This window comes from Balaenoptera ricei, chromosome X (assembly GCF_028023285.1).
Source record: "Balaenoptera ricei isolate mBalRic1 chromosome X, mBalRic1.hap2, whole genome shotgun sequence".
Taxonomy (NCBI): Eukaryota; Metazoa; Chordata; class Mammalia; order Artiodactyla; family Balaenopteridae; genus Balaenoptera; species Balaenoptera ricei.
This window is the reverse complement of record NC_082660.1, coordinates 4,494,543-4,518,915: the sequence shown is the minus strand read 5'-3', so window position 1 is coordinate 4,518,915 and position 24,373 is coordinate 4,494,543. Positions and strand designations below refer to the sequence as shown.

General features: G+C 40.0%; 1 protein-coding gene across 1 annotated transcript in view; it reads left to right on the top strand.

Moving 5' to 3' along the window:
• Positions 1-24,373, top strand: part of PUDP (pseudouridine 5'-phosphatase) — a 605,728-nt gene that overhangs the window by 454,575 nt on the left and 126,780 nt on the right. The window lies entirely within an intron of this gene.

Here is a 24,373-nt window from a genome sequence, read left to right as displayed (position 1 = left end):
CAAGCATCGTCTGAGATTCTATTTTATTTTATTTATTGTGTTTACCTTTGTGCCCTCAGCTCCTGGCACATGATTGGGGTTTTTTAAAGGTTCATTAAAACAAAGCAACTGAATTAATGTGTACAAAAATGTTTTAAACATTCTAGGCACTGCAAGAACCCCATCTACATGTTAGACTTATTACAAGTGACTGTGTTCGTCAAGGGTTACGTGACTATGTCAATTCTGTTCTGATGTTTCTTCCACTGTGAGTTAGATTTAGGGAGACTGGAGTCCAACAGGTTCTCAACCTTGGACTGGAAAAAAATTTTTTTGGCAGAATTCTATGTCCTTTTTTTTTCTTTCTACTATCTCACTAACTTTTTTTTTTTATATATATTCTTGGCTGTGGAGCCATCGTATGCATTTTAGGAGGGAAACCAGCATCCCTGGTCTCTATGCATCGGATGCCAGTAGTACTACACCTCCCCCTGGTTGTGACACCCCAAAATGCCTCCAGATGTTGCCAAGTGCTCCCTGGGGGGGACAGACAAACTCAACCCAAGGTTGAGAACCATTGGCGTTCCCTATATTTTGTTTTCCTTTTTTGTTGTTTTTTAAAAGAGTACCTGAAGGGGACCATTACAAAAGGAAAAACGGCATCTATCATGGAAAGATTCAAGTAGGTGCGGTTTATTTGTTAGACATCGTTGAAGCCAGGTAAAGCTCATCTTTCTCCTCTAAGGAGGAGAGAGAAAGAAAGGGAGTTAAACAGAGGCACTTGCAACCCAAGGGGCCGTACTTGGGGTGCAGATTCAGAACAGGGCGCACGTCGTTGAAAAGTGTGCTGTGGGGTGAAGAGTGTGGACGGGAGCCAGTTAGGTGCTCTTTCCTCTCTGAGCACGGCCCACCGTGGACAAGTCTCTCCTGCCTTATCCTGTAATCCGTCTCGGGCCTGGATCCCATCTGCTTTCTAGCGCAATCACAGGCTTGAACCTGACTCGAATGAACAGTCTGAAAAGCCAAATTCGGTCTCCTTGGAATGAAAGGCATTTCTAATGGGCAACCACAAAATATTTTTCTCTGCAGTCACCACTCACACGCTTAACACTCTTGACTTGGTGGTTCATGATTAATTACCTGCTCAGAGCTACTTAGGTCTTCTGATTAATAGAAAGTCAGCAACAGGGAAAGGGAAAGAAATGCTGGAGCCTTGTCTCCATCTCTACTAAGAGATGACTTAACTACATGTAGACATTTCAAATTTGTTCAGGAATAAAAAGCAAACGTTGTTGTATTAATCTGGGTTCTCCAGAGGAACAGAGACAATAGGACATATAGAGATCTAGCTATCCCTAGATAGCTAGATCTCTATATATTTACATTATATAAATATGTATATATAAATATATAGACAGATATATCTATCTAGTCTATCTTTCTATCTTATCTCTCTCCCTATCTATCTATCTATGCATATATAGAGAGGTATGTAGATACACAGATATGACATCATACATATATAGTATGTGGAGGAATGTATGATGTCATATATGTACACATTATATCAATATTTATGGATATAGGGTGTGGAGATGACAGGCTATATGATTCCTTCTTTGGCAAGAGTCGTATGATTTATGCAGTCACACTGCTGTGTTCTTTGCTTATCCTTCTAGGTAGCGACAACTTCAGAAGTGCTCAAGAACAATAGCAAAATCTCTCTCTCTTTCTCATATATATATATATATATATATATATATATATATATATATATATATATATGAAAAGTGAAATAATTGGCATTGAAAGGTTTTTATATAAGTTCCTTGGCGATAAATGCAATGTGCTAATTCAACACATATTTTTAAACTAAAAAGTGGGATTAATGTAAATCTGCCTAACAGAATTCCAGAACCCTCATTATTACCCATTTGTGGGATGAGAAAAAAGGTGTCTCAAAATATTACTCCCTCTCCCCTGTACTCATCAAGTCTGTTTTGAATCAATGGAGGTTTATGTGCCAACCTCATTAAATATTACAAATGAATCTGAAGAAATAATAGACTCGTGATGATATTTTATTGAAATTTTACAAAATATTCAGATCCATTCATTTGAAAATGTCAGGCGAAAACAAAAAACCTAAGCATTTGAAATATTTCTATCTGCAAACCATCAGTATACTTAGAAGCCAAAATTTATTATAATTCAATATTCCTACGAGTAATCCCTTTTATTCTGGTATTATAACCAATTTCTATTTTCAATGAAATCTTCCATTTATTTTTTTTCTCGTTTAAGGAAATCATTTCTATTGGTCATGCATATTTACTGTTAGATGTTACCTAAAAGAGCATAGCTACATCAAGTTTGAAATCTTGGCTTTTAAAGGATCATCTCAGGCTATCAGAACATGAAGGATATTGCATGAAGGGGCTTGTTGGGAGGATGTCAGTTGTACCAATTTTCAGAGTGTATCCAGAATGATGGGGGGTGCTTCTCATCACTGGCCTCTTAATTTGTAAATACTCTCTCTTCACAGTTTCCTTAGAGAAAGATTGCTCTGGTTACTCAGGGTCTTTGTGGTTCCATATGAATTTTAGGAGTGTTGGGGTTGTTTTTCGAATTCTACAAAGAATGCCACTGGAATTTTGATAGAGATTGCATTGAATCTGTAGATCACTATGGGTGGTATGGACATTTTAACAATATTCTGTCTTCCAACTCATGAACATAAATATCTTTCCATTTATCTGTGTCTTCTTTCATTTCCTTCATTATTATTTTATAATTTCCAGTGTACAAATCTTTCATCTCTTTGGTTCATTTGTTCCTAAGTATTTTATTGTTTTTGTGGCTATTTTTCATGAGGCTGTTTTCTTAATTCTATTATTTGCATATAGAAATGCCACTGATTTTTGTGTGTTGATTTTGTATCCTGCAAATTTACTGAATTTGTTAGTTTTTAGAGTTTTTTGGTTGAGTCTTTAGGGTTTTCTACTTACATGATCATGCCATCTGCAATAAGTGATAATTTTACTTCTTCCTTTCCAATTTGGATGCCCTGTATTTCTTTTCCTTGCATAATCTCTCTGGCTTGGATTTCCAGTGATGTGTTGAAGAGAAGTGGTGAGAGTTGGCCTCCTTGCTTTGTACTGCATCTTAGAGGAAAAGCTTTCACTTTTTCATTGTTGAGTATGATGGTAGCTGTGGGGTTTTGATATACGGTTTTTGTTGTGGCCATTGAATTCTAAGAATAGATTAAACATTCTCTTGGTGCTTAAAAATTGCACCCAGAATTCAAAAGGTAGAAAGAGCCATCAACTACAAGAAGTGACACCCAATCTATGGAGAAAGTCCAAGATCCCACTGTGTACATTTTTTGCGTTTCCTCCATCAGTTGACATAGGTCTTAGACTGATGCTGTATGAGCTCCTTCTAACTGGGTAGGGCAGGTCTAGTCTACCCCAGGGATGACCCAGAGACCAACAGGACAGTGAAACTTTGCTTAAGGTACAATTCCAGCTCCTTCCCCTGAAAGACCTATCCTGGGAATTGCTTTCGTTTCTAAAATCATTATCCTCTCTCTCTAAAGCATCTTCTCTCATTGTTCTTTGAAACCGTATTCTGGGAGAGCAATGCAGGCGTTCGGGGATAGACTCTATCTCTATTTTTATTATGTTTTAATGTTCATTTTAAGATTCTTCCCCACCTCTCGAATTACATAGAGTTTTATTATTTTTAGTCTCACAGGAAATATTCTCATTTTGATTGCATCTTTGAAGAGTGTATATGGATGCATAAATGTAATGTATTTCCAATTTATGTCCCTTTTCTGAAAAAGAATGTCGAGAATAGTCAAAATCACACGTATTACATTATAAATACCATACTCAGAGCCATAGTATCAGTTATCTGTATGTATATAAATTAAAGATGAAAGGTGTGTGTGTGTGTGTATGTGTGTGTGTGTGAGAGAGAGACAGAGATGCTATATCTATGTTGTTTATAGATTTCTGAAACATATAATTTCATTAGTTTTTAAACTGAATGTCAATATTCAAGATTTCCAAGCTTCTCCTCACTTTGTCCTGTATCATAATTAAGTCAAAGGAAAGAATTCACTTTTGAATTTCAATTACCTGGAATTGACCCAGCAGCTTCTTGCCTATCTTCAGTTCTCTCTCACACTCGGAGAAGTCAACGTAACTTCCATTTGCTTGCTGTTATATGACCGTTCAATGCACTCCCTACGCACACACATGCAAATATTCCGTATGATTTCCACGTGAGAAAGGGGGAGAGACAGCTCAGTGGAATGGAGCCTTTCTGGCATAACCGAATGAGAAAACAAGTTTCATTCTCTGATTGCAATCCTGTCATTATCAAAGATATAATTTAATTTCACGTGCATGCTTTTTGACATGCGCTGTGCCTGTCATCAGTAATAAGCCCAGCAGGTTTTATGTAACCCACACAGCTGGGTCTGCGAAGCACTTTTGAAACCTAAATAAGATTGTGAAACTGGGACATGGAACACACTGATAGGTATCACTCTTTCCCGCGGAGAGAACGGATAATGCGCTTTTCATCGTCTCTCTGGAATTTTCTATCCCCCTCTAGTCATCCAGATATTCGCTGGGGAGGCGCAGCTCCCAGGATGTGGCTCTGGAAACAAGCTGGTCTGGTCCTCTGGGGCCACTAATGACTTTTCCTGGAGGTCAGGGGATAAGCAGCCTAATAGGGGCAATTCCGCTCCTATTTGCTTCTGGCTGGGAGACCATCAGCGTTGATTCCAGGCCCCCCCGCCCCCGCTCCAGGCAGCCATCACCCTGGGGACCCTCATGCAGCAAACTGCTCTCTACCAGGTAGCAGCCCAATTAAATTATCAGCGGCCAAATTGCTCTGCCAGCCTTTCAAGTACATGCTTCATCTGTGTGACTAAGGATTCAGAACAAAAGGCAGATTTCCAAATTGCCAGTCTCTTTAGTAAACCGTTTGAAGGTTATATGTTTGATTCTCTTAAGGGGCAACGTCCTGTTGTTCTTCTACCATGGTCATATTCTCTGGAGCATTGCTTGCAGAGATGGAAGGGTAAACGTCTCCGTTCTAGCCACATATTAGCAGAGGGTGGCATGGGCCCCCCCAGGAGGGCTTGTTAGAAAAGAGCAGGTTGGGCTCCCCAGAGAGTCTGAGTCAGCAAGTCTGGGGTGACACCCAAGAATTTGCATTTCTAACAGTTTTCCAGGTGCAGCTGATAGGCTTCCGGCCCAGGCACCCCATCTTGAGAACCACTTTCTACAATGTATTTCTCCCATTTTAACTAAATCATTACATTCAACAGTTCAAATAATTCTATACTTCAATCTGCTGATTCATAATGATTCATTCCATCAAGGTGTTCTCCTTCTCAAAATTTGTATTGTTTAATTATCCACGTCTCGGCATTTTACAATATTTTCAGTCTGGCTTTGATAACCATGAATTTAAGAAAAGAATAACATCAGTGTAGGCACCGCTCCTGGTGTTCCCATCACACCCGTTATGTCTTCTTAGAATTGCATAGTAGAGGTTATTTCTCCCTTTATTAAAATTAATTTAAAAATCCCTCTTACCTTGTTTGAAAATGAACTAGGAATACAGACACGAGAGGCATGCATTAGAGGACTAGCTACATGGACATCACAGGCACCTGGCAAGTTTAATCACCCACAGGTGGTTCTTGTAGCTGAACATGCAGCTCACCTGTAACCTGTGCTTGTGAACCAAGGGGTCAGGCAGAGGTGTCAGGAGGACCTCTCTCCTCTGCTAAGCAGCGGCATTTCCGGTGTGCTGACAAAGGCTCGCTCTTCCAAACAAACATCTCCCTACCTGCATGGTGCTATCTGAATTTCCACCCTTCATTTGATTACCAAGTCTTTAATAAAATAATTGGAACTAAAAGTTAAAAAGTAAGTACCCCTGAAAGAGGTAAGGTATGGAGTAAAAGACATTCCGTATATACTACAGGGCTGTACTAATTTCCTAGGGTTGCCGCAAAAAATTACCAAAAACCAGGTGGCTTTAAACAACAAACATTTATCCTCCCCTAGTCCTGCGGACCAGAAGTCTGAGATCCAGGTGTGGGCAGGGCCGCGCTCCCTGCAGAGGCTCCAGGGGAGGGTCCTTCCCGCCTCTTCCAGCTCTGGGGGCTCCAGGCGTCGCTGGGCTCGTGGCCGCATCCCTCCCGTCTCTGCCTCCGTCTTCACGGGGCTCCTCTTCTGTGTCCTCTTTTTTTAATCATAAGGACGCTTATTATTGGGTTTAGGGCGCATCCTAATGCAGGGCGATCTCCCGGTTCCTGGCGCACAGCTCCCGAAACCCTAGGAGCTTCCCGAGTGACGCAGGCGCGAAGAGGATCCTGCGACCCTCGGAACGAGCCCCGCCGCGCCTGAGTCTGCGCGGAGGCGTAGCCCTGGGAGGCGCGGGCCGGTTGCCCCGAGGAACCAGCCACGTGACGAGAGGGTGGGCCGTTCAGCCCCGCCCCCAGGCGCCACGCAGCGCAGAGGGGGCGGGGCTCGAGCGGCTCCCGAGGCGCGAGGCTTCGGACCGTCGTGCCTGGCGGCAGCCCCGTGAAAACCCTGCGTAGCGGGGTTCCGAGAGCTTCCGGGTCGGGGAACCGGTCCGCACGTTGGGAGAGTGACGCGCCCGAGACTCCACGGAGACAGGAGCTCCGGCGCTCGGGGCCCTCCCGGGCCTCGCCGTCCACCGCTCTCTCTGGCTGTCCGTCCCTTTGCGATAAACGGGTGAGTCAGCCACGTGGTGCCTGAGTTCTCTGAGGAGGGCGTCGCGGGGACCCTCCGTGTGTAGCCTTGGGGGACGCAAGCGTGGGCGGCCTGGGGCCCCAGTCCCTGCGCTTGGTGGTGACGTGGGAGCCGCCCTGGGGGGCCGAGCCTTTACCCCGGGAGGTCTGCGCGCACGCGGGCGCCTGTCAGAGGTGGAGTGGAGGCCACCCAGCTGTGTCCCAGGAGAACCGGAGGCTTGCTGGGTGCGGAAAGCCCACACGTTGGGTGTCGGAAGTGCTCTGAGTAGAGACACGGTTTTCCTTTAATAATAATTATTATTATTAATTTTTCTACTCCTTTGGAGCGAACACCTTCTCCTGGCGCTGACCTCTCTGCTCTTGGCCTTTTCCCCGTAAGCCAGCCTTCTCTCTGTGGTCAGAGAATTGTCTGAAGCCACAGTGAGATCACGTCCGTACCTGCTTAAACCCTCCGTGGTTTTCCAAAGCTGTTAGAAAAAAGGACAAATTCCTTCACCTGTCCTGCTGACCGAGGAGGGGCCGCAGGTGAAGGGTGGTTCCTGATATAATGAACATGCTTTGAGGCCGGTGGAGACGATCTCCCACGGCGTGCATCTCTGGGTTTATGCTCTGTGTCCTGTTGCCTCAGGAGCGTCAGTATTTTTTACTCAATGTTTGACAGAGGAGAGAGATTAAAATACTTTGGGACTAATCAATGTGCCTAACCTTCTAAGAGCGGACCCGTTTGCTTTGGCGAGGCGGACTGTCATAGCATCTGTAAATAAATCCAACTTTGCCTTGTCATTTCCAATATTTGTGCCTCTTACTTCCACTCTGGGTTTCATTTGTTGTGCAGAATTTCCAATAATCATATCTGTTGTGAGGATCCTTCTTTTGTTCCTGGTTTAATAAGCCCACCTCAAGTTTGTTCACTCTTATTGGCTTTGGTTGTGAGGTCAGTATCTTCCCCGAGTCAAAGATCTATGCAAGACCAAAGCAGAGCTCAAACCCAACAAAGGACACCATGTCCATAGTATTTTGAGACTAGGGTGGCAAGTTCTCTTGGCGCAGAAATTTGTGGCATGTGTGGTCATGCTTTAGCAGGTTAGGCTCTCGGCCAGCTCTAGAAACTGCTGCTAATGTGTGTCTTTATCTTTAAATACTGTCGGACAAATTTTAAGTAAATATTATTTGTTTTTAAGTGGGTCTTGTCATTAGACCAGCCACATCTAAATGAAATAGAAATTATTTTAATTTGGTCTGTACTGCGTTTCTACTTCTGACAATTTCACACTTATGCCAAGTCTGTCGAACCTTTGGGATTGTTATCTACTAAGTTACAGCGAGAAAAGCAGCAGCAAACTGAGCACTGTTTAGTTTTTGTTTGTTTTTTGGGTGGTTTTTTTGGCCAACCTTGAGTTAAACATCTGGCGCCTAATTCCCTGAGTCTAGCTCCTAACAATTTCAGCTCTCCCAGAATATCACGTTCCTGCCCACAATCATTGCCAGGTTCACCATAATGACAAGATCATTCCCAAGACTCGTTTTCATGACTCGTTACGCATTTGAGAAATTCTGTTGGGAAATTCTAGATCACCATCTGCAGGACTTCTCAGAACCTTGAATGAACTGGTGTTCATTCGATCATTCAAAGAAGGGTACATTGTACTGAGCGCTATCAATGCAAGACGCTTTGAACGTGGAAGGATTTTAAGGTCTCTATTAAGTGGAACACACTTTTGGAAGGACCCGCCTGATGGAAGAGGTCCAACTTCTACAAGCCTGTTTGCTTTATATGTTCCTCCTTGTGGGAAGAAACCCAGCCCACGTTGCTCTCTAATCAACCTCCCCGATCACCTCAGCTAGAAATCATCTCTCCATCTTCTCTAGGCCTTGAACCGTATTTTTGCCTATTTGGTTGTTTGGCAGGTGTCCTTGATTTTAACCATGTTCACATTGGGAGGTTAGTGACTTAATGTGGAGGCTCAAACATTGAGTCCATAGCAGACAGAGAGGCTGCTCTGAATACACTGGTCAGCTAAGGAAGTCAAAACAGGCTAGTTCTGGGCTTGCCAAACTCTACTGACTTGACCCTTGCCTGTCATCTGGTTTTCGCAATGCAGGAGACCTCTCTGGTCCCACATAATCAGACTGCACGTGCACAGAGAGATGTTCACGTGTGCACGAGCTCTCTTTTCTCTGCACAGGAACCCCTGCTGTCTCCACTGATGGCAGAATCTGGGACTCGTCATCTGTGATTTCCTGGGACCTCACACAGTACCCTGGATACGATAGTTACCCCAGAATTATGTGAAATGAATGAACTCTCCTTTAGAAACAGTTTTAGCTACCCATTTCCTGTCTTGTTCATCTTCAGGGACACATTCTTCATTTAGGGGAAAAAAAGCTTCTTCTTTGGTCAAATTAATTTGTTTAAACGGTTCGGCCAAGATGGAACAAAAAAAGTTTTGTAGATATTCTGTCAGATACACACCAGTACATCTTAGAGAAACATTTGCTTTTTTAAAAATTGGTTCTGCCTTGCTTCTCAGCTGGGCAGATCTTCTTTTGTTTTAGCCAGCCTGGTTTGCTTCTCATCAAGGTGGAGGAAATCTCATCCTTTAAGGTCATAGAGCTAATCAAATGGGCATCGGTGGGCTTCGTGGGCATCTGTGGACTTAGCATACAATATCTTTTACTTGCTTGAATTTCCTTCCCATTATTTAAAAGTATTTTAAGAGATAAACAGGTCAAGTGTATTAGGAAATAAACATTTCATTTCAAACAATTTCAGCATAGTCAGGGATAGGTACTATATTTGGTCAGCTATGATAAACTGCCCTCATTTTGTTTCCATCCACCTGCCAGACACTGGGTCTGATAAGCTGGTCAGGTAGGTCCAGATTTTAGGTCTCAGGAAGCCCAGGGGTAAGGTGGACTTCAGGTGAGAGAATCAAGCCACTCTGTGAGGTCATCGGGAATCCAGGTGTTTTCTGTCTTCCTGCTCTGCAATCTTGGGAGTTGGTTGTCTTCAGCTTCGGAGTTACAGGCTTGGCTTCGGGACAGAGAGATGTGATGTAGCAGCAAAGAGAACATCTCTTCTGTGCATCTCTGCTAGTTAGGAGGACACTCTCCCGTGACCCTTGCAGAAGACGTCCCTCCTCTGATTAGCAAGAATCAGATAACACACCCAACTCCTGAGGTGGACACTAGCAAGATTACAGGGATTGCCTCTGGTTCAGTCAGACACTCCAAGATGCCGTTAGCCTTTCCGTGGACACTGGGCCGCACGGGGGTGGAGCTGGGGATAAAGACATGAACAGAATCACACATCTAATTGGAAATATAAATGGGGAAATTCATCCTGACAGACCCCTGCCAGTGTTCCAGTGCAAATGTCTAGAAGGGTATGTTTGCTTTTGCTGTTCACAGAATAAAATTTCTGATAATATATGATCATGAATGCCCGCCTTTGTTTACATCAAATTGAGCAGAAGTTGGGAAAGGTCAGGGCAGAAAAAAGCATGATAAAGTTTACGCGTTCTTTGGATTTCATTTTCGTTGCTGATCATGATGGAATTCAAAAATAATGGTGCTTTTCATACGGTGAAGTTCTTGTCAGAAGAAGAATGGAAATAACAAGGCTAAAATATCACCGAATGCCTTCCAGTTCTGAAAACTCGTCGGACATTGTAATTATCATAAAAGACACCGACTCAAGATTTGAGAGGTCTTTACACAATATCTTTCATGACGCCGAGCTTGTCAAAGATAGTCCAGTTGATTTGAGCATAAATAAAACAAAGCATCATGAATTCAGGTGAAACAGTCTACGGGCGTTTCTGGTTTCTACAATCCAAACCTACCAACATTTAAAATATAAACTTGGAGTTCGGATTGCACTTGTGTTTTCGGACTAGGAACATTAAGTGGGCATGGTCACACACATCTACCAAGTCAGATTCCTTAGGTCATGACACAGGGGTGAATATTTTCACTAAATCATTGTAATATTTTCAGATATGTGACAACTTAAAAGGGCTATTCTGAATGAATTACCAAGGCACATGCAAGTCTAGTTTTCAATAACAATTTTTTTTTTTTTTTTTTTGCTAAATATCTGTCTTTGTCTTTACCCACCCATAGGCAAAGACACCCCTTGGGCAAAATAGCTAATTTAGTTGCCATGATTCATTAGGAGTGACAAAACGAGACAGAGAAACTTCCCTGGATTTTTGATGGAATGAACGAGGAAAGTTCCCTTCTTATTCCTATTTACATACCCGTCAAATTCCCGTTGGGAACCACTGCTTACTCCAGGCCTCCTTGGTCACCTCTTCTGCTTCCCAACTCCTTCACTTCCAATCTGCCCTCGATGGGAGTAGCATTTGATTTACGATGGATTTATGACCCATCCTGTAGTATGGTGCCCACTCTGTGGAGGTGTCTTGTGTTGCTTTAGGAAACCTCAAAAATCAAGTAGATACTACATTTCCTTGAACCCAAAGAAGCTTGGTCGTATGACACGCCACTATTGTCTGGTTCTCTGAAAGAGACCATTGCCGGTCAAACCAACAACATAATGTTTTCTTACCACTTAACAATTTTTATGTTATATTTAGTCAAACAGCACTCTAAAAATCCAAACAGCACTCTAAAAACCTATTATACCACTTTTGTATATACGTAAGACAAATTAGGGAAGGGGTCCCTAATTTTTTTTTTTAACAACTTTACATGTTGATGTTCACATCTTCTGACACTATGGTATAATCTTATATGTCATTAGTATGTTGCTAATATGTCATTCTCTGCTTTGTGTTCACCGTCTATATGAAAATAGAGCGTACATACTGAAAAGTGCACAAATCATTCATACGAAGCTTGAGTTATCACAAGTGAATACATTTGTGTATGCATCGCCTTGGTCAAAAAGTTGACCATTGCAAGAAGATTCTCCCAACAACTCATCCCCTGCCCACTTCTCCCAATCATGACTTTTCATGCCACAGATTATTTTAGGCTCCTTTTAATATTTATAAAACTAGAATCATAGAATACTCTGCTGCATCTGACTTCTAATGCTTAACGTTACATTTGTGAGATCCACCAGTGCTGTTGTGCTTAGTGGTGGTTAGTTTATTTTCAGTGATATGTGGTGTTCCATGATACAAAAAATACTATCATTTATTGATCGAGTCTACCTTTGACACACATTCGATGTGTTTCCCATTTGCGGCTATTATAAATAATGCTGGCGAGCACAATTTTGCATATATCCCTAAAAGTGAAATTGATGGCTCTTAAGGGATATGTATGTTCAACTGTCTATGTACATGTTTCAAAGAGCTGGTATTAATTTACACCCTTCCCCCCAACATTCCCCTAATGTTCTGTATCTGTGCTATCCAATATGGTAGCCACCAGCCACATGTGGTCATTTAAATTTAATGACTATGAAATAAAGTTTAAAATTTAGTTCCTCAGTCCCAGTAGCCAAATTTCAAGTACTCAGTGGCTGCATGTGGCCCCAATATTTGACAGCACAGACTAGAAACTTTTATCACCACCAAAAAGTTCCATTGGGTACCACCATTTCATATCCTAGCAACACTCACTGTTGTGAGTCTATGTAAAGTTTGAAATTCACATGAGTGTGATGGTATCACTTTGTGCTTTTTTAAAAATTTATTTTATTGGAATAGAGTTGATTTACAGTGTTCTGTTAATTTCTGCTGTACAGCAACGTGACTCAGTTATATATATATATATATATATATATATATATATATATATATATATATATATGTTCTTTTTCATATTCTTTTCCATTATGGTTTATCACGGGATATTGAATATAGTTCCCTGTGCTATACAGTAGGACCTTGTTGTTTATCCCTTCTATATATGGTAGTTTGCATCTGCTAATCCCAAACTCCTAATTTATCCCTCACCCACATCCCCCCCCCCCACTGGCAACCACAAGTCTGTTCTTTATGTCTGTGAGTCTGTTTCTGTTTCATAGATAAGCTCATTTGTGCCATATTTAGATTCCACATATAAGTGATATCATATGGTATTTATCTTTGTCTAACATACTTCACTTAGTATGATAATCTCTAGGTCCATCTGTGTTGCTGCAAATGGCATTGTTTCATTGTTTTTTAGGGGTGAGTACTATTCCATTGTGTGTGTGTTTGTGTGTGTGTGTGTGTATATACCGCATCTTCTTTATCTGTTCATCTGTCGAATTTAGGTTGCTTCTATGTCTTGGCTATTGTAAATAGTGCTGCAATGAACATTGGGGTGTATGTATCTTTTCTAATTAGAGTTTTCATCTTTTCCGGATATATAACCAGGAGTGGGATTGCTGGATCATATAGTAGCTCTATCTTTAGTTTTTTTAAGGAACCTCCATACTGTTCTCCATAGTGGCTGCACCAATTTACATACCTGCCAGCAGTGTAAGAGGGCTCCCTTTTCTCCAAACCTTCTCCAGCATTTGTTATTTGTAGACTTTTTGTTGATGGCCATTCTGACTGGTGTGAGCTGATACCTCATTGTGGTTTCGATTTGCATTTCTCCAGTAATTAGCGATGTTGAGCATCTTTTCATGTGCCTGTTGGACATCTGTATTTCATCTTTGGAGAAATATTTATTTAGGTCTTCTGGTCATTTTTTGATTGGGTTGCTTGTTTTTTTGTTGTTGAGTTGGGTGAACTGTTTGTGTATTTTGCAGGTTAAGCCCTTGTCGGTTGCATTGTTTGCGAATGTTTTCTCCCAGTCCGTAGGTTGTCTTTTTGTTTTGTTTATGGTTTCCTTTGCTATACAAAAGCTTGTAAATTTGATACGGTCCCATTTGTTTATTTTTGCTTTTATTTCTATTGCCTTGGGAGACTGACCTAAGAAAACATTGGTGCAATTTATGTCAGAGAATGTTTTGGCTATGTTCTCTTCTTGGAGTTTTGTGGTGTTTCATGCCTTATATTTAAATTCACTAATAAACAAAAAATGCTTAGAGTTAAACACTGTGTAAATTTTCCACAATGAGATTAACATATTACAAGAAACAATAGAAAATGTGGGTGTTATGTGGTAAAGAGTAGTACTCTTGGACACTTTGAATAATTTTATATAACCTTTCTGGTAGGCCACTTGGAATTATATAATAAAACGCCTTTAAAAAGTCTTAAATTTGTCCCTGTAGACATAATTTTAGAAATGTAACCCAAAGGAAAATAGCACAAATGGGGAAATACATAATCCCAAGGAAGTTTACAGTAGCAAAATAGCAGCATGAGCTTACTTCCCCAGGATAGATATGGGTTAATTAAATAACCATATCTGAAATTCACATGTGTGATGGTATCACCTTGTGCTTTTTAAAAAATTTATTTTATTGGAGTAGAGTTGATTTACAGTGTTCTGTTCATTTCTGCCATATAAGAGAATACTATATCTGATTATAAACACAGATATAACCAAACATATTGTTTAGTGACTGGGAAACTAAAACTTTTAAGATTTACAGTTCTTATCCCTAATGTGGAATATTGGCTGAATTTTTTGGAAAATTGTTTAATCAGAATTTTTTCTAATTTTTCTACAATAAAACATTATATATACATGTATATATGTATATATCTAGTCACAAGTCCATCTCTTCATTATTCTTCAGATTTGCTTCAAGAATTTTGCTCCTTATTTTAAAAATTAAATTAGAATATATTTATATGTATAATTTCTATGTATAACTATATATATATATAAAATCTCTCTATACATCAAGATAGAGACAGTTTGTGTATCTTGAATACCAAAAATAATATGAAAATTCTGCTTAGTAATACGGGAATATGGAGAATCAGTCAAAGTGTCTTTGTTTGTTTTGTAAATGGCATTTTAAAATATTTGTAAATTGTTTACTTATATTTCTACCCTGTGTGTTTACTGGTACAGAGAAATGCACAAAAATAACAGAGTTGCTCAAATCATAGAAATAACTATTTCCAGTTAATTTTCTCCTTGGATTGAATCTCATCATGAGATAATGTATGTGAAATGGTTTTGAAAATTGTAAAACAAGGGGAAAATGTGGTGTTTATTGAGAACGATCTTGCCCTGGAAAATACACTCATGCTACATTCCATACATCTACACAATCCACTTCACTGGAAGTCATCTCAAATAACTTTTAGAAATGGAAACATTTCCTCTTTTGCTGCAGTAGGAGAAAATAGAAATAGGGAAATTATTTCCCTAAGTGCATGTACTGAGTGCCAGAACTGATTAAAAGTGGAGCCCAGAACCAGCAAAATAAACAGTATTGTGGGATGAGAGAGTAGGGGAGATTACCAGTATTAAACATTTGATTAAATGAAATACTTGGATACCACTGAGCAAACCATAACTTTGCTTTCATTTTCAATACCCACTTTTTTTTTTAAATGTGTTCTTCAATACTTTTATTTTTCATGAATGCCAGAGGACTCTTGTGTACACCATGGAGTATGAACTTACTGAATGAATTTATTTAAATCCAAAATAGATTTTTAAAAAAATCTGAACCTACTTGTTAGTAAAAGGAAACCTTTGAGAGAACGATGAATTATAACATGGGCATTTTTAGGTAAAAGTTTATCTGGAGTACTACCTAGAATAAGTCCCCCCATTTTTTTCCCCTCTGTGCATCTCAAAAATTCTGATTCTGAAGCAGACTTAATTCATGAGAATGTACAGGTCCCTGAATAAATTTAACTCCACTCCCCATGAATTGATATCTGGAAAAAAAAACCCAATCAAATTGGTATTCATAATGAACACCTTAAAAATTACTACTTTTAATTCAGTTATGTTGTGCAGTGTTTTCTTAATAGAATGAAAATCAGTGTGTACACTGAGACCCTTCTCGAATTGTCCATCATCTTGTTGGACCACCTCTTGATTTAGAGGTCAGCTGGACCCCCGTAATACATAAATGGAAGCCTCTGTGGAGGAATTGCATGGTAAACAAGCTTGATATTTCTTTATGTTTTGTGATTCTTCAGTGTCCTGAACTGTCTGCCATGTCATGTTAAATATGACAAAGGGTGGGACTTCCCTGGTGGTGCAGTGGTTCAGAATCCGCCTGCCAAGGCAGGGGACGTGGGTTCGAGCCCTGGTCTGGGAAGATCCCACATGCCACGGAGCAGTGAAGCCCATGCGCCACAGCTACTGAGCCTGCGCTCTAGAGCCCGCGAGCCACAACTACTGAGCCCACATGCTACAACTACTGAAGCCTGCATGCCTAGAGCCTGTGCTCCACAACAAGAGAAGCCACTGCAATGAGAAGCCCACACACCGCAACAAAGAGTAGTGCCCGCTCGCCGCAGCTAGAGAAAGCCCGTGCAGAGCAATGAGGACCCAGTGCAGCTAAAAATATAAATAAATAAATAAATTTTAAAAAAATGGCAAAGGATAAGGGAGCCTCAGCACAGTGCATTGTCCTCATTTCTGCCATGTACCATCATCAGAACCTCCACTTCTGCTGAACTGGATGAAAATTCACAGACAATTTCCTCTTTAGGATAGGGACCTTGAACAGGGAAACTGGACCCTGTCTCCTCGGAGTTACATTCTCAGGTCTCGGGGTCTCATGAGCTAAGACTGTTGTCCAAGGAGAAGGCATGAAGTGGTCCAAGTAATAAGGAGAAGGATCTACCTTCCTGTTGACAAACCTTATATATTCAAAATCAAGTCTCTCAAAGCCCTCAAAAATTTGTCCAGTAAAAACATCTCTGAGAAACCCAGTCATCCTAAGGTTCTCGCACAACCCTCTTTCCTACCAAATTTCCCATCCTTAAGACTCCTGATGCATGCAATTTGGACCAGGTCTGTGGAGGATAATAGGAGCATAAACTAATATGGTGACAGAGAAATGTCTGTTCCACTTGCAAAATTAACAAGGGGCTTCCATCTACCATCTCCCCCTTTTGGGTGTCTCTTTCCAGTGATCTATTCTTTTTCCTATTGAGCACACTATTTGCCGTTTTCCAAATTTGGTTTGGGGATTTCTGCTGTTTTCTCCAAATCTTCTTCCTTTTAATTCGATGGATCGCCATGAGTTCTTCTGAGAAGAGCTCTTGTCCTCAAAGCATCACCAACTGAGATGAGAGGCAGAGAAATAAAAAGATGCTAAAATAAAAACCAATTCGTGTCATGACAAAGAATACAACACTAATTGGTGGTTTCAATGCCCAAGTCGGAATTGGCTAATTAAAGAGTGGAAACCACAACTTTTGCACCAGAGGAACCAGCATGCCCAGAGGTACTGTGTAGTCAAGAGCAAGGTGGATTTGGGGAAATGGGAGTAACTTGGAAAATGCTGACTCATATACCAAATATTGGGCAGCTCTGAAAGGCCAGTGGGGCAGGTTGGCACGTGCAGTGGGAGCTTTTTCTTGGTGGTACTAGATGGTCAGTGATCCTAGGAAGATGTGTGTCAGACAATTTTACTCATTTACTCTAAATGGCAGAAGGCTTCCCATCCTTCTAAGCCGCCATACTTCTCTTGGGCACTAGGTGTGTTCCCCGCTCCTAGTTTCTCTTTTCTGCTTTTTCTCTTTTCTCTGTCTTTCACGACCTCCCTCTGGATCTTTACTCCACACATATCTTCTCAGGGAACCAACCTTCCAAGGCTTTCCCTCCATGGTCCAACACATCATTCCCACTTTACACGCTCTGCTTCTGTTTCTCCTTAGGACTTTTCTCTTTCTGACATACTCTAGAATACTCCATATTGCACCTTGTTTTCTTTTGTCCTTTTTAGTGTGTCTTCCTTTTGCACAAGCAGCTGTGCCAGCCTGAGATAGGAGACCGGACCTGGCCAAGAATGCTTTTATTTATTTATTTGTTTGTTTTTATTTTTTTGGCAGCGTCGGGTCTTAGTTGTGGCATGTGGGATCTTTGATGAGGCATGTGAGATATTTCGTTGCGGCGCATGGGCACTTGTTGTGGTGTGCGGGCTTCTCTCTAGTTGTGGCAGCGGGTTTTCTCTTCTCTAGTTGTGGCGCATGGGCTTAGTTGACCCACAGCATGTGGGATCTTAGTTCCCTGACCAGGGATCGAACCTGCGTCCCCTGCGTTGTAAGGCGGATTCTGTACCACTGGACCACTGGCGAAGTCCCTATAATGCATATTTAAATATGAAATATGATATATACATCTTAGGAAATGTTTACAAATTTAGGATCATACTGTATATGTAATTTTGCATCTGGCTTTAAAAATATAATGCTGTACTTTAGAAAACTTCCGATGTGATACGTATTTTAATCTGAATGTTAGTGGCCGATTAGTACCACAGAATTTATTCAGCTAATTTCATTTTGTTGAGCATTTGCCCTTGTTTCTGATTTTCACTACTATCAGTAAAATTATAGTAAACATCCTTATGCACAAGTCTTTTCGTAAATCTGATTATTTCTTTAGGATAAATTCCAAATAATGGAGTTGTGACTGTCTTTAAATTGTATTCTTTTCTCTTCCTGAGTCTATGCCAGACTTAACTGAGCCCTAATAACAACATGCTCTTTCATTTTCTCGGTATTTTTAGACATGCCTGAGGAATTTAGAGAGTAGTCATTTTCTTTAGTTAGAATACTTTCTTTCCATTTAAAAGCTCAAATTCAGGGCTTCCCTGGTGGCGCAGTGGTTAAGAATCCGCCTGCCAGTGCAGGGGACATGGGTTTGAGCCCTGGTCCGGGACGATCCCACATGCCGCGGAGCAACTAAGCCCGTGTGCCACAACTAATGAGCCTGCGCTCTAGAGCCCGTGACCCACAACTACTGAGCCCTCGTGCCATAACTACTGAGCCCATGCAACACAACTACTGAAGCCCGCATGCCTAGAGCCCATTTTCCACAATAAGAGAAGCCACCACAATGAGAAGCCCATGCACCGCAATGAAGAGTAGACCCCGCTCGCCGCAACTAGAGAAAGCCTGCATGCAGGAATGAAGACCCAACGCAGCCAAAAATAAAAAATAAATAAAATAAATTTTTAAAAAAGCTCAAATTCAACACTGATGCAATTTTCCAAACAATGCAGTGTGTTTATATCTGCATGATTTAAGCGTCATTTATCAGTAGGCAAGATTCCCAATTAAATGATTAGGCACTTTGATGAAATATGTAGAACTTTTCCCCCTTGGAAATAAGCATTCATATTGCCATCCGTAATGAGCAATAGTCATCTTAATTGCTTAATTTTCTAACAGAAACATTGGTGCTTGCATGACTATTAACTAACGCAAACAAATCTTAATTACTGTATTCTAGACTAATCATGTCAGTTGTTAAGACCTTAAATTGGAAAAAATACTGTGTCTGGAAAGTGGCTCTTTCCTTCTTGCAAATTGGACATCCAGACTTCCCCAAAACTATGGAATGTCCATCAATATTTATTGAATGTCTGATTCACTTTAAACTCAGTGCTGAATGCCAAGCATGCTTAATGCTAACATACATTCCAAATATACTTGAAAAATATAAATGAAGAACTCTACTCAACAGAAGCAACTATGTAAAGAAATGATTTGAAAATTATATGTAAATACATAATCTCAGATCTAAAATGAGAAAGGACAGTAACTTGGAAATGAATCTGGATGGGATTGAAGAAGAGAGAGGGGTATTGAACGTAGCTGGCACTCCTCAAATATAGATTTGCTTATTTAACTTCAAGGAGGAATCAATTTTGTTTCACATGAGGAAAGATATTTTGTGTGCAGAATGGCAAATTGGCTTACAAAGCTAATTCTGCTAGAAATAAGGGATCTTGGGATTTGTGGAAAAGATGAATTCAAATTAAGCTGGTAAACTCTAAGAAGATAGTAACCATGCTCTTTTATTCACTGGCACACGTTCAGGACAATCACAGACGTGTAGTGGGCACTTGTGAATATCTCTAGTAGAAATGTATGAACCACTTTAAAATGATCATTAGGTGTGAAAAGTCAAGCGTTTACAGACTTCTAAGATGAATCATTTAAATAAAAAAAAATCCACTACTCGTGCTAAATATGATAAAGGCATTTTTTTTGTTTTACTTCCATCCCTTTCTCAAAAAGTAAATGGAAGAAAACCTTGTCTTCAATGAAACCAAGAAATGAGAACTCCAGGCCAGTAGACAAACTGCTTCCTGGCTAAGTGTGCAATCTAGCCAAGGAGAGGGAGATTCTGACACTCTGTCCTCCATCAGAATCAATAGCTCCTAGGAAAAAAAAAGTGTCAGAGACCTGAAAGGCATATCCAGTAATTAGAGAGGAATGCAAATGGGCATATGTAAATCCTTCCTCTCAACAAAGCCTGTCTGTCAGGACTGTATCACTTGCTGCAAAATCCTATTTTCAACACTGAAATCTGACTGTAAACTTCCCTCCACTTCGTCCTAGCAGAGACATGCTTAGGACTGGCTCAGGATGCAATTATGTTGATGGAAATAAAAACGAGGAAAGCATTTCCATTTTTAAAAAGCTGTCACTCCCATTGTTTCCATAGATCTTAGATTCCTACCTCTACGGTGCTGCCTGAGGTGAAGCAAGTTGAGATGACTGCATCCTTAACTTTAAGTTTACAACTATATCTACAGACTATGGGATAAAGTCTCCCTATAATCTGTACCAGCTCCCTGAACTCTTGAATCTCGAAAGAGACCTGCTCCCAATGGCAAAGAACTGACTTGAAAAGAGGGAGTTTAAAGGAACAAAGTGAATCAAAGCTACAAGGCAGATCCCTTCCATTGCTAATTATCTATTCTAAGGTAAGACCAGATGAAAGAGGAGCCAACAGAAAATTGTCTAAACTGCAAAGAAAGCAGGTGAGATGGGGTCACACAAGGGAACAAGGAATATAAATAACCAAAAAGGAAATGAATGATAAACTTAAGGAAATGATGATTTCAGACAATTACTTCTTCATCATCTGCAACAAATTTTCAACACATGATTTCTCTTTTAAAATGCTTTGAAAGATAGAAAATGTCTCCAAAAAAATTACAAAACAGTAGAGGAGTATGTAAATGAAGTTGCTAAAGCTAGTGAAAGAAAGAGGAAAAATAAGAATGATAAAGGTTGAAAAAGCCATTTGGAATATCATAGACTTAAAAAGACTAAAATATTGCAGCACAGAGGATAGGTTTGACTCAGTCGCTCAAAATGAAAAGGGATAAAGATGTTCAGAATCAGGAGGACAATAGCAATGAGAGACAAAGAGGGTATAATGTGTACATAAGTGGTGTTCCTGAAGGTGAGAACAGAAGAAAAATTCCATTCAAAAACTAAAAATAGAACTACCATATAACCCAGCAATTCCATGCTTTGCTATTTATTCAGAAAACCCAAACAAACTAATTTGAAAAGATGCATGCACCCCAGTGTTCATAGCATTATTTACAAGAGCCAAGATATGGAAGCCACCTAAGTGTCCATCATCAGATGAATGAATAAAGAAAATGTGGTATATATACACAATGTAATATTTCTCAGCCATAAAAAAAAGAAGGAAATAATGTCATTTGCAGCAACATGTATGGACCTAGAGATGATCATACTAAGTGAAGTAAGTCAGATGGAGAAAGACAAGTATCATATGATACCAGTTATATGTGGAATCTAAAAAGTACAACAAACTAGTGAATATAACAAAAAGAGAAGCAGACTCACAGATATAGAGAACAAACTAGTGGTTCCCAGTGGGGAGGGAGGGGAGGGCAACGTAGGGGTGGGGGAATGGGAGATACAAGCTATCGGGTGTAAGACAGGCTATAAGGACGTACTGTACAACACAGGGAATACAGCCAATATTTTGTAATAACCGTAATAGGAGTGTAACCTTTAAAAATTTGTAAAAAATTTTTAAAAGTTTTTTTTAAAGAATGAAATATAAAGGCATACAAAAAAAAGATGTGATAGAAGAGAAATTTCTTGAAATAAAGGGACACTTGAATCTAGTGGTCAAAAGTTAGTTTACGAACAGCTGTTACACACTGAACCTCTCACCAAAACCTAGCCTAGTGATGTTGCCAAATGGGAAAAATAAAGAGAGAATCATAGAGTCATTTGGAGAGAAAAATAAGTCCTATGTAACGTAGAGAAAAACAGGTTGGCCTTGGACGTTTTCCTGGAGACGTTCGATGTCAGAGTGTAATGGAGCAACGGATATCATTTGAAAGTATGTGGTCTTCAAAATGGTCCTTGGTCTATAAAGGACATCTGACAGTAACCGTGACATCATCTTTAAAAGCTCTACTGAAGGGACTTCCTGGTGGTCCAGTGGTGAAGACTTTGCCTTCCAACCCAGGGGGTGCGGGTTTGATCCTTGGTCGGGGAGCTAAGATCCCACATGCCTCGCCGCCAAAAAACCAAAACATAAAACAGAAGCAATATTGTAACAAAATCAATAAAGATTTTAAAAAATGGACCACATCAAAGAAAAATATCTTAAAAAAAAAAAAACCCTACTGAAGAATGAAACCATTTAAACAAATGATGGGAAAATAATTCTGAAATTGAGAAGACTCTATCAGAAGGGGTGCTGGTATGTACTGAATCCATCCTAATATAGTTCCAAGGTAAAATTATGGAGAGAATTTTGAGAACCAACTGAATTGGATTATTACAAAACTTGCCCTTTTCAAAATGACACTAAAATTAACAAAATTGGAAAGCTGAGGAGAGAGAAGATACCAGGAAGGTATTTGTAGAAAGTCCTTCATCTTTCATAGGGGGAGTCAATTGATGCCCATAAAGCTAAAACATGCCATTAACAAAAACAGTATCTCCAACCTTTTTAAAGATTTTTTTTTCATGAGAAGACTCTTTGTACAATAGAAGAAATATCTTTCTGAATATCAGTATTTTCATCTTAACTCCACTTTATGTTCTTCTGTGAAAGTCATATCTTTTCTCCTAAGCATATATGACATACCTCATTTAAAAATGGATTCTATGCACTTAATCGACTTACCTACATTTGGTATGTATATGCATGTAGAGATGGTATTGTTTAAATGTTGAGTATGCTTATTTTAGGTGACTTTTGGAATCTTCTTGATACTAGTCTATATTATCTGAATTTATCATTTAAACCATTCTGATCATTGAAAAAAAAAAGAGTCATTGGTGAAGAAAAAGAGTAATAAATTCATGAAAGCAAAATCTATTCACAGCTTCAAAGTTTGGCTTACCTCTGCCTAGATGTCTCATTAACCAGAATTTTCAGGCTAAAATATACACTTATTCAACGTCCCTGCCCACCTATTCAGACTTTTTGAGACCCCCATGTTGCTTTACTTTGGCAGAAGAGGAGGTATTTCATCGCTTCCTGTTCACACACAAGCAGGAACCATAAAATTGTATATTTAGTCCAGGACATGAACGTAAATCCTCCACATTTCCCCCTTTTATTCATCTTAACTGAACTGACATAAATTAAACTACATGAATAAATAAATATTCTCCTAGTTCCTAAACTCCAAGTATGATATCTTCATCCAAGAGAGAAACTTTCATTTTTTTAAAGAAAAAAACCCTTAAGTTTTGGCATGTTTACTTCAGTGAATAAACATGTGCTCCATCACAATGAGGTCTATGTACTCTTAGATGTCTCTCTGTGGCATTATTGCTGTTACTCGGACAGTATCCATCTTTATGAAGTAACAACCAAAGCAGACCATCTTAGTTGTCCTTTCACACCGAACATGATGGTCTGACTCGCAGAAATCAAGAACAAATAGCTCTGAGACTCTCTGGTTCATGGGAATTGAAGTTTAACATCTGAGACCGTCCTGATCAAAGGCCTATGTCAATAAGGGCAAAACCCTGAGTCCTCAAAATTTGGATTCTTACCCAGAACCACTCAATGAACACACCTGGGTCCAGAACCCAGATCTTTCTGCTCCCCGACCCTATGAGAATTCAGTTCTTTTCTATACTCATTGGCGTTGATCAGCTCTGGAAAGCAGCAGCGTGGCATAATTGGGAACAAAAGGGGGAATGCATTCAAAACCAAACAGATCTCTGTAGAAATCATCTCACCTTCCCAAGTACCAACATAGGTCCTTAGGAATATTAATTTTCTTTTCTCTTTCTTCTTTTTCTCCTATCTTTCCTTCCCCACCCCCACCCCGTCATAGGAAGAGAATATCACGTATCTCAATGGGTAGATAACTTTGTAATTTACTGGGCTTTATTTTTCATGGATAGAGAAAATTGCACCTGAAATTTATGTCTATTCATAAGTATTCAGTCCACCCATATGGTGTTTCATTAAGGTAAAATGAAGGCTGTATACGTTAATTAAATCCAAGCCCAAGCTGTGCATTTGCATTTGACACGGGCATTTTAAGGGGCTGTGACAGATACATCATTAAAAGAATTAGGTTTGAGGTTAAATTAGTTATTGAACCACCTCCAGGCTGAGGTTCTCTGTTGTGTGGGAGATGGGACAGGTGGACCCACCGCTCTGCATAAATCAGGTTATCACACCAGGGCTGTTCAGCTTCCAGCGTCGGGAGAATGGTTGTCGTGGAAAGAGATTAGAGAGCATGTCATGAAATGAAATGTCCATTTT